General features: G+C 47.3%; 1 long non-coding RNA gene across 1 annotated transcript; it reads right to left on the reverse strand.

The window, feature by feature from the left end:
* Nucleotides 1-205: 205 nt before the first annotated feature.
* Nucleotides 206-4,087, reverse strand: LOC129387157 (uncharacterized). The gene is made up of 3 exons (XR_008614448.2): nucleotides 3,980-4,087; nucleotides 1,562-1,704; nucleotides 206-597 (listed from the first exon to the last, which is right to left on the reverse strand). It is a non-coding gene; the product is annotated as an uncharacterized lncRNA (long non-coding RNA).
* Nucleotides 4,088-10,949: the final 6,862 nt, after the last annotated feature.

The raw sequence follows: 10,949 nt of genomic DNA on the forward strand, positions 1-10,949 counted from the left end.
AGACTGCATGGAACTGCCACTTATGACTGTAAATGTATGGTCTGCTGATTGCAGAGGTAGTCACATGCTATTTCTAGTCTCTTTTAGAAGCATTACTAAAGAATAAATTAAAATCTATTCATAAGTCACGAATTTCATGCATCCACAGTTTGGCTAAATAACCTGTGAGAAAAAGACATGTTTGCCTGGAATAGCAACCTTTTTTCCTGCTACAAAACTTTCCTTCGAATTAATGAAATAACTTTACAGCGTCATAATGCGTTTCTCGCAACTACTTGCCGGCAGTGGCGAGTTAGTGTTTATATCCGACTCATTGGGCGACAATACTGCCAAACACAAATGCTTCACGAACACGAGAACACGTCCCTCGCAGAAAATAGCAACCATATATGCCTCTGTGAGACATGATCGCACCTTTGTAGTCAAAATGTACTTTAGAACGACATCACCATCTCATTAAAAAAAAAAGCCTCCGTACAAGGCAGCCGCCAACTGCATAATGTGAAATTGCAACTGATGTCCACTTACTGGTGGCCTGTGTTTGAGTCACTTTTGGCAGTTGACTGGGTGCTGAGAAATGCATGTCCTGGGTTGTCCCTGCAAGACATACAGGGTTATGTCAAATGTTGAAAATATATATATGCCGGCATTTCATCAGTCGCAAAACAAACGAGTAAACTAATAAACAACTGTAATGTAAACAGAGTACACATCATAAGATAGGCTGTCAACTGTTAATGCATTACGCAAAAAAACCTAATGCATAGGAAAGACTATATGTATACACACGAAGCTGACACACAATTTAATTCGCTCTAGGCTTTTCCGTGCAGTATATTCAAATTATTTGTCTCGTGGTTAGAGCAAAATTAGTGTAAATTACGAATTATCTACCCTGGAAACTTTTCTTCAATATGCACCTGTGCGCGCTTCGAACGAGTAGCGTTGTAAAATTTACGTACATGGCATTTAACATAGTTGCTGAACACGGATTTCCTTTGCCCTGTGTCGTGTACAGTGAGCTACATATATCTGCCCCCCCCCCCCCCCCTTTTTTGTACTAGCCACACTGCGTGCCACTGCACCTATACGCACGTCAATAAACCTCACGACACAGAAATAAAAAAAGCGCCAATCACCCATGCCTGCATGTTGTAGTGGGCCTAACCTAACCAAGCATGGGCTGTTGCTTTTTATAGTAAACACAGGCACCGTGCTCATTGCAAGTATGTATCATGTCGCTAAGCAAATATGCAATTTCATTGTACCACTATTTTTTATCACATGGATATATCTGTTGAGAGGCAAGACAAAAAGCAGTCACTTCTCAGAACTGATCAGCTTTCTTAAAACACATTTTTAACTTTTCAATGACACTTGCTGCTATGTGTTTGTCTCCAGAGAGCATACTTGATTTGACTTTCCAATCAGAGACCTTACATAAATATACCATGTTAAGATGAGTGCCTGGAGCACGTGACAATTTTCATCTTCGTGTAACATACTGTATCTTGATTTTGTTGACATTTGGTCAAATGGTACACCCAATATACCCACATACTAGTTTTCTTGTCCAAATAACATGCCAATGTATTTTGATTTTTTGGCATTGGCTCCTCTGCACTACGTGAAGTCGCGCTGCATTGGCTCTTTCACATCCTCGTGTCCTTGCAGCTGCCTTCTTGCGTTATATAAAGCGGGTGCCTGAAAAATATCGTATGCAAAAGTCAACACAAGGGCATGGTGCAAAACAACATCAAGACAGTCAAGGCCATGGCAATAAAAAAGTCTTAGCTCTTAGTCTTCCTAGTGAAATGCATGCAAAACATCCAAATGACTGCAACAGTCAACTGCTAAACTAACTTCAATTTTTAGATTTAAGCAAAAAAACAAATAAACCACAGTTCATCCTTGTTTTTCATGAATCTTAGAATACTCCTGCTAATGAATAGAATATTGGTTATTTTCAGATGTCATAGGTCTGTCATGAGTCTGGTGTATCGCAAACACCACTTGTGACACATCCTAAGCACGTGCCCAGTGTGCCCCCCCCCCCCCCCCCCACACCATCCCTGGTTGTGCCACTGCTGAAGCCATAATTTGAGGATTATAGCTGCAAACATGATGCTCAGTAGGGATGAAAATATTGTCCTTCAGCTCAATGGATATATGGATGTGCCTATAAAAAAGGGCAACAAGGCTTGTTATGGCAAGCTTACCCACATTTCAATACTAACAAGTTCACTGCGGCCTGCATCTAAGCTTACTAAAAGGCATGAACTTATTTTCATGCATGAGGTGCGCAGTGGAGTTCATTTTTGACAGACCCGACTACTGCTGCAGTTTGAAATCTAGCATTTTAAATTCTTGTAGGCATGTAAAAGTTGCAGTTAAACCGCAGTTATTAGTTTCATACACCAAGCTATTGTTCTGTGTACGACAGACTGGTAACACGGAATTAAAGCAACATTTTATTTTGATATTTTATTTCTCTACTAAAAATATTCAAGCGATAAACACATCTTGATCTGCCATGCTATAGCAAAATGCACACATTACGCTTGTAACCCCCAGAGGAAGGCTGATTTAGCTGTTCATATGACATATCTCTGACACGCCAACTCATATTAGCAAATGCACAGGCATGTCCAAAACAATAAGCGTATGCAAAGCGCCCCTGCAATTGTAATTCCACACAGCAGCCGTTATATTCGATGCCGATGCGTAACTAGCTGCTCGACAATTCACCGAGTTCGTAGACATAAGCATCCTTTCAGTTTCGCACCGTGCACGAAAACCGCAACAGGAGACAAAACCAGACGTATAATCACACCATTTCAACATGAGCAAAAACAGTTCAGCCTTAGGGATAAACACTGTGAGAGCGATTTAGTGCGCGACGGCGACGAGCGACGGCTTCGAGCGACAAAACGGGCCGTCGCTTGAACAGATGGCTCGGTTCTGGAAATCTAGAAATCGTTGCTCGTCGCCCAGAAGTGCTATGAGCGACTAGCCAATAGCGCGAAGCCGGAACTGGATGTACATACATCGCTCAAATACTACCGATTGTCGCGCGGAACGAGCAAATGATTCAATTTTTATACGTGCAAGGATAAGAACGTACTGCAAGACCTCCGGAAATATTTTATGCTACTTTTTATAGTAAAATACATCAACGTAAATTACTAAAGCACGCGTCACGCGTGACTGCAGCCCTCATGCCGACAACACCGGGGAGGCGTCGCTCAAAATCGTCGCTCGCACGGAGTACGACTTGTAGGCGACGAGCGAACGCGACAGCCATCTCCATCGCGTCGCCTGTAGCTGCCGCGCGCAAGATCGCTTATATGGGGTTTATACTTTTTTCAGCATAAAACATGGATTCCTCATGCGTTTTCAGTAAGTTCAAGATAACGCGCTCAACTGACCTCTTGCAGCATGCAGCTGAATGCCTGCGGCAAAGTTTCTAACTAGCACTGGTGGTGCACGTAACTTCAGTGGTCGCAGATTCCCCCTGCGCAAGACACCGTCAAGCGCGCGGTTTATTTATAAAAAAAAAGCATGCTGCCAGCAAAATGACACCTTCTGTTGTGTGATTCCTTAGTTCAACAGCGTTCCGTACACAGTATACTGCCAAACTGAATAAATTCAAACACACAAAACGCACGCTAATCACGCTCCGCATAGGCTCGGAATCACAGGCTGGTGAGCGAACCATTTTAAGCGTCATCTCGCCTGGCGTCTTATTGAACATACCATAGTTCTGGCAGCGTTTGCGATCTTTAAAGCTCTTACGGACAACGACAAAGTGATAAAATCACATGCAGTTATAGCGACGACTGGCTTTTTCGATTGACATCGAGAGACACAGCGCGTATGCCTAGTCCTTTGTCAATCGCGTCGGCTAAGCGCAGCGACGACTTCCTGGCGATAGCATGACATATACGGACAATGTGCACCTAAGTTAGAATTCACTTACCGTGGAGGATTTGCTGTTATATCCAAGGCATGACGAACGACTGTCGTGTTTTCGTGGCGACGCGAGATAGCTGACATACGATGTCCCTTGGCTGGCCTTTGCTGCTGCTGTGCTGCTCGGCGGACGGTCAGCTTTCTCCGGTGCTGTGTTGTTCCCCGATCTTGAGCGCGCGCGCGCGCGGTGGAGCCACTCCGAGTGAAAAAGTAGAGCGCTCGCTACGCGTTCCTTTGAACTGCGGCGGCCTGTTCTCTTAGAAGCAAAACGATGTGTTCTTTGCTCAGCGTGCATGAATGATACATTGCCATGTTCGGGGCCAGCCACCTACAGTTGAAGCAGAAGATTACGCTACGTTTTGTTTTCTATTGCCGCAAGAGTCTCTCTTTTCTATTGTCGCAAGAGTTTTTTCACCCTCTCTCTCTGAAGGGGAGAGTGAAAAGCACATTTCACTCTCTCCTTGGTGACAGAGTGAACAATGCATTTCACTCTCCCCGACATTTTGCGAGAGTAAAACGACGCGTTGAAGAGTGAACCGGCAGCTTCACTCCTGCGATACCCTTCCTAGTTTTTAGAGTGTTCTTTCCCGGCAGTGCGGGCAAAGGTTGTCGCACCGAACAATTCCCCACAATTTACAGACGAACCAGGAACGACGCTATGTCCTTGACAAAAAATTTGGTCTTAAGCCGATGCCTTCTCACCGATCGACACCTCTGTTAGGTGCCAGTTCACGTAATCATGACACCGAATTAACGAACGAAAACGGGGGACCCTTTAAAGCAAACCACATTTTGCCCTTTGGGGCACATCGAAATAGATTTTTTTTGTATTTAGGATATTCTATATGTCGCTTTTTAGTAAATATTGTTACTACTATAGCTGTTTGAGCATTAATGGACCAAATCTCGCGCGTCTGATCACTGTTATGGTACGCCCACACTAGCGACAAAAACGCGCGCGACACGCCGCACGCGGCAAGCGCCCGCGCGGCAGACGCGTGCGGGCTCCACGCGGCAGCGGCCCGTGGAGTCCCGCGTTGTCTCGTTCCATTCGATACTTCTCGTGACAACGCGCTCTCCGTTCTGCCCATTTCGTCTTCCATCGTAAGTGTCTGTGTTTTTTTGCGCCACTGCCGGCCACGCTCAGGCATGTCGGATACGGACGAGGAGCTACTGGTGACTGTGAACACTATAATACTTGTTTGTTCTTTACTTGTGTGACGCCGACGTGCCAGAAAGCGGACGAGAAAGTTTTGGGTGCGGTACAGGGACACTGAGGGCCAGGCGCACACTCTGCTTCCCCGCCTTCACCAATTACTCACCTGTCATGCCAAACTGCTGTCCATAATGTGCCAGCGGTTGGCGCGCAGCTCCTTGTCCGACGCTCGATTTATCATAGAGGCACGCATATTCGCGAACGGTTTCCAAAAACGCCTTCATTGCGAGGCGAATTCTTCGTGGACGACTCAGTGGCGGTGTGGTAAGGCTTAACAAAAACAGCCCCCTTGACTGGAAATGGCCTCTGAGATTTTACGGCGCGCGTGTCACTGTTCAGTCTCAGAGCCCATAGATTATGATTCTTTGCTTGTGCGACAGGTGGCGCCACAAGAGCGCGGCTCGTAAAGCGGCTCGCTTCTGATTGGTGGTCGTTTTGCGTCTGCCGCGAAAAATGGGTCTCGCACCCATTCGCGCGTTTGCCGCGCGTTGCTGTCGCTTTTCGTGAATCTTGCCGCGCGCGACAGCACCGCTCGCCGCGCGCGGTGTGTCGCGCGCGTTTTTGTCGCTAGTGTGGACGTACCATTACAAGCCACAAAGACAAACGCACATCTTTAGAGAGAACCTAACGCACAACAAAGAACCTAGACTAATCTTACATAATCTAGCTGAATTGCTCACATAATACCACCCCACATAACTTTGAAGAATTACAGTGACGTTTTTACAGTAACTTTGAAGGTAACAGTGACGTTTCACTAAACGCGAGTCACGCGCAAGCGCATGGGTGCTTAGACCGTTGTTTCATGGGCGTCACCATGGATGGATGGATGGCAGGAGCGTCCCCTTTGAAACGGGGTGATGGCAGTTGCCACCATACTCAGTTTTTATTTTTGTTTAACTGTGTTGGAATTTATTAAAATTCGCCATTTTCTTTAAATACGTCTTTCTACACATTCAACCTTATGCCACCCCTCTGCTTTCGAGCCACCAATCCTCCAATCACTTTTTGCTAATTTCCACCGCATATTTTTTTACATGACTATTGTTATCTCTCAACCCTAGGGCCTCAGGAAGCGTGACTGTGCCCGGCATCGACATCGGGATGGATACCATCACATTTTAGTATGAGGCGTTCTATTGTTTCTACAGATTTACCACACACAGTACATGTGTTTTCTTCTTCGTTAAATTTCTTTTTATAGCTCCGCGTTCTAAGACATCCTGACCTTGCTTCAAAGAGAAGGGCACTGCCTCTTGAGTTATCATAAAACGCTTCCTTCCAGATCTGCTGTTTCCAGTCTCGATATAATTCAACACTATGCTTCTTTTCCATTGATTTATCCAATTTTTACCTTCCGCGTTTTTAACCTGTCCTTTAATGCTCTGTCTGTCTCCGCCCTCGTGTCTGGCATACTTACTGGTTAGCTTCTTAGTTCATTTCCGCTTTGTGAGTCAACGCTCTTTCTGTATAGGTATTTAAATACCTTAGCTTCCCACCTGTTATCATCCAATTTCCTCAGGCGTTTGTCGTATACCATTTTACTCTGAGCTTCCCTTCCCGTGCTTCGAACGATGCCCAGACCATATCCCCTTGTACTGCTTCGTTTGTGGTTTTCCCGTGGGCACTTAGTGCTAATCTTCCAACAGCTCTCTGATTTACTTCTAGTCTCGACTGAACTTCTGCCCTTAAGCACAGGACCGCATTCTCGAAAGTAAGCCCCGGCGCCATTACTCCCTTCCAAATACCTCTCAGTACCTCGTACCTGTTGTACCCCCCCAATGCCATATCTTACATTATCCCGGCATCTCTTCGCCCTTTTGCTATGAGAGACTGTTCTTCCTTTTCCGTGTACCTCTGCCCTTTGTTTATCCATACCCCGAGATATTTGTATTCAGCCACTTGGGGTATTTCATGGCCTTGTATTGTAAGCTCCTTATCAGTTGTATCGTTGAAAAAGATCCCACCGAACTTAGTTGCTCTAAAACTGAAACCTAGACTGTCTCCTTCGTCTCCAGAGTAATTTACCAGAGATTGCAAATCTTACTGGCTATCTGCTAACAGTACAATATCGTCCGCATACATTAAACCCGGTAGTCGTTGCTCACCGGTAGTCGTTGCTCACTCAATATGACACCATATTGCTACGCAGTGGCGCCATCTATGGGCAGTCGGCATGCTGGCTTGGGCGAGCGCTCCGTCTTGCATGGCAGGTATACGCTCGGCGGTAGTATCTGGCGTTTGCTTTCGCGCTCGTGCGGTCTATTTACTGTGACGCGGCGTCTTCTACGTGGTAAACGGTGCTGTGAGACGTACTGAAGTTCTTCAAGTCGGTATGGCCGGACTTTCTGCTGGCGTTAAAGCGGACGGAGCACGCAGCGCGATGTGCACGCGCATGTTTGAGCCTATAATCAGCATCGGAGATCAGTTGTGTATTTCCAAATGCTCCAATCACTAACGTGACCTTATTGCACTATTATCCTCTAGGTCTAAGTTGCGGTTTAGTAGCAATGAAACATACGCGACGATGGTAACAGCGTGGGTATACCGTTCTGCTACGATAGGAGCTGTGCTGTTATACTTTGACAAGCGTTCAAACTGTTAGCTGCCGATTACATTGTGTGACGACTTGGTTCAGTTGATGAGGTTTCCACCCATGAATAAAATAGTTTTGGTTAGTAATAACAGCATACCTTAAAGTGTGAACTATACTTCTCCAGCAAAGCCACCGTTTACAAACTGCGTGAGCATCCTAAGCAGTGGTAGGTGCTGGATTACAGATATCATTGTTCTATATTGCGCATGGTCCAAGCATGCGGAATCAACGTTTATAGATCTATAAACGTTGTGCGGCGTGACTATGCGAAGACGTACTGCGGCGTTAGCCCGTTTTCTCTTTCTTTTTCGAGAAAGAGGATGATAACCAATTTTTTTTATTTTCGGTTGTGTTCGTTATATTCTCTACGACGCACTCACACGTATTACGGAAATTTCATCCTGAAAAATAGCCATCGAATTCTTTTTATGCGATCCATCTCCGATATTATGGCTTTACAGGGCAAAGAGGCAATGCCGAAGCACATAGCTTATATATGCATCATGCTGGTTCACCAACCGCAGTGATCGCTGTGTTGAGCAGCGCCATCGTCCTCATGCAGGAGGCTAGCGTAGACATGTAGTGATTTCAAGCCTACTAGACTTGAAACGCGTGAGAACGATGGCGGTGTATCACAAATACTTGATAGCGCCTGCTGCATAGATGTAGCGTGGTTGTCTTAGGTTGTTCGTACACGAGCCTGCGCTCCTATGTTTTAGTCCCTATATATACGCCAAGCGATCAGATCAGGCACGTACGCAGGATATTTTTTTCTTAAGGGGGGGGGGGCAACCCAAGGTAACTTTTCTATGCAAATGAGGGGGAGGGTACTTTTACTAGTACAAATGTGAATAATGCCCACCATTCGCCATAACGACGCGTAGTAAACCCGCAAAGGAGAATTGAAATAACGTGTATCTCACAGGTACGCCTGTGAGATACACCTGTTTAGTTGGCAAACAAAGAAGCGCATCAAATGGACTCGCGCATGAAAGATGCGCAGGAAGAACCTTGCCAAGAACAAGTTATCCATCGAATGTGCAAAATAAAGATTTCTAGTAGCGTTTTTTTAATTCGCTCTGGAAGAATTATAGAGAAATGTATATTTGAGGAGCAATCACAGTTCTTTTGGATCTCTCCTTTACTGCTCTGCCAAGTGCCACAACCGACTCGTGTTGTTATTTAGGAAGTTGCGTAACGATGCGTGGTGACCAGTCCCGTACAACCGCGTAGAGCGCAGGACGATGCGGTTCCAGACGTACTGCGCCCACCGCGGAAGGTTAGAAAAACACCTCCATTAGCACAACAGGGAGCTAGCTACGTCAGGCGGTTCGATTAGTAACTGTAGAACAATCATTCAAAACACACGGAATTATTCTCCACTTCCTGCGGCGTTTTCTCTACTTCCTTTTTAAATAAAAAAATATTGATCCATAAATATTTTCACGAACAATTTTCGCTTTTCCTCCCTGTTTGGCTGTTGCCTTTGCTTTCGCCCTTAGTAGATCGCTTAACTTCTCATCTCCTTGCGACTGTTATTTCCAGTTGGCAATTTTGCACGATACGTGTTGTACAATTAGGCAAAAACCAGACAAGGTAAGTGGTGACAGTCATATTGCTTATGAGTTGAACGGTTATTGCAGGGTCTAATGATGGACGCTATTTCGCAGTAATTTATTTTCCGCCTCATCTAACGAGTATCGCGGGTCTATGGCTCCGAGGATCTGCCAGCGTCGCGGCGAGCCGTCACTCGAGGAAATAATGAAGCAAAAGGAAACGTTAAACGCAACTGGCGTTTTCTCCGGCCACAACTCGTTCCACTAGCATACAGACCAGCTGACTATGAACCGAGTCCCTTTCTGTGGCCCCTGGATCAGTCTAAACAAAGAAGGTGAAACTAACGTAGCAACAGCGATGTGCGTGATCGTTGAATAGATGGCGACTTAAAAATTGTGTTGGACATTATAAATAAAATAAAATATTATAATTAAAACAATAAACTATGCCCTGCCTGCTGCAATAGATGGTGACAACTGAATTCATATTGAGTTATTCGCACGGGCACCGAATCGATGAGAAAACTGGCACCCACCCCTCAGGAGATGCCGATAACTACCACCATCCAAAAGGAGTGAAAAACTTGACAACCGTCCCACTCTGTGAAGATGGAATGGCAGCGAAAGCTGACGGCAGTCAACGCTCTCAAACGAAAAGCAAAGTGTTTCACCGCCGCTGCGGGTCGGCCTGAAGATAGTGCAACACCGGGCCGACCCTCGGAAGAGGTGAAGCAGGCGTTAAGCACCCCGCATACGAGGGCCAATCCCGAAGTAGTGCAACGCCGGGCCGACCCGCGACAAAGGTGAAGCAGGCGTTAAGCACTCCCCATACGTGGGCCGATCCCGAAGATATTGCAATGCCGGGCCCACCCGCGCCGGAAGTGAAGCAGGCGCTAAGCGCTCCCCAATCGCGGGCCGATCCCGAAGATATTGCAATGCCGGGCCCACCCGCGCCGGAAGTGAAGCAGGCGCTAAGCGCTCCCCATACGCGGGCCGATCCCGAAGATATTGCAATGCCGGGCCCACCCGCGCCGGAAGTGAAGCAGGCGCTAAGCGCTCCCCATACGCGGGCCGATCCCGAAGATATTGCAATGCCGGGCCCACCCGCGCCGGAAGTGAAGCAGGCGCTAAGCGCTCCCCATACGCGGGCCGATCCCGAAGATATTGCAATGCCGGGCCCACCCGCGCCGGAAGTGAAGCAGGCGCTAAGCGCTCCCCATACGCGGGCCGATCCCGAAGATATTGCAATGCCGGGCCCACCCGCGCCGGAAGTGAAGCAGGCGCTAAGCGCTCCCCATACGCGGGCCGATCCCGAAGATATTGCAATGCCGGGCCCACCCGCGCCGGAAGTGAAGCAGGCGCTAAGCGCTCCCCATACGCGGGCCGATCCCGAAGATATTGCAATGCCGGGCCCACCCGCGCCGGAAGTGAAGCAGGCGCTAAGCGCTCCCCATACGCGGGCCGATCCCGAAGATATTGCAATGCCGGGCCCACCCGCGCCGGAAGTGAAGCAGGCGCTAAGCGCTCCCCATACGCGGGCCGATCCCGAAGATATTGCAATGCCGGGCCCACCCGCGCCGGAAGTGAAGCAGGCGCTAAGCGCTCCCCA

The sequence above is a fragment of the Dermacentor andersoni genome, chromosome 2 (assembly GCF_023375885.2).
Source record: "Dermacentor andersoni chromosome 2, qqDerAnde1_hic_scaffold, whole genome shotgun sequence".
In the NCBI taxonomy this organism is placed as follows: Eukaryota; Metazoa; Arthropoda; class Arachnida; order Ixodida; family Ixodidae; genus Dermacentor; species Dermacentor andersoni.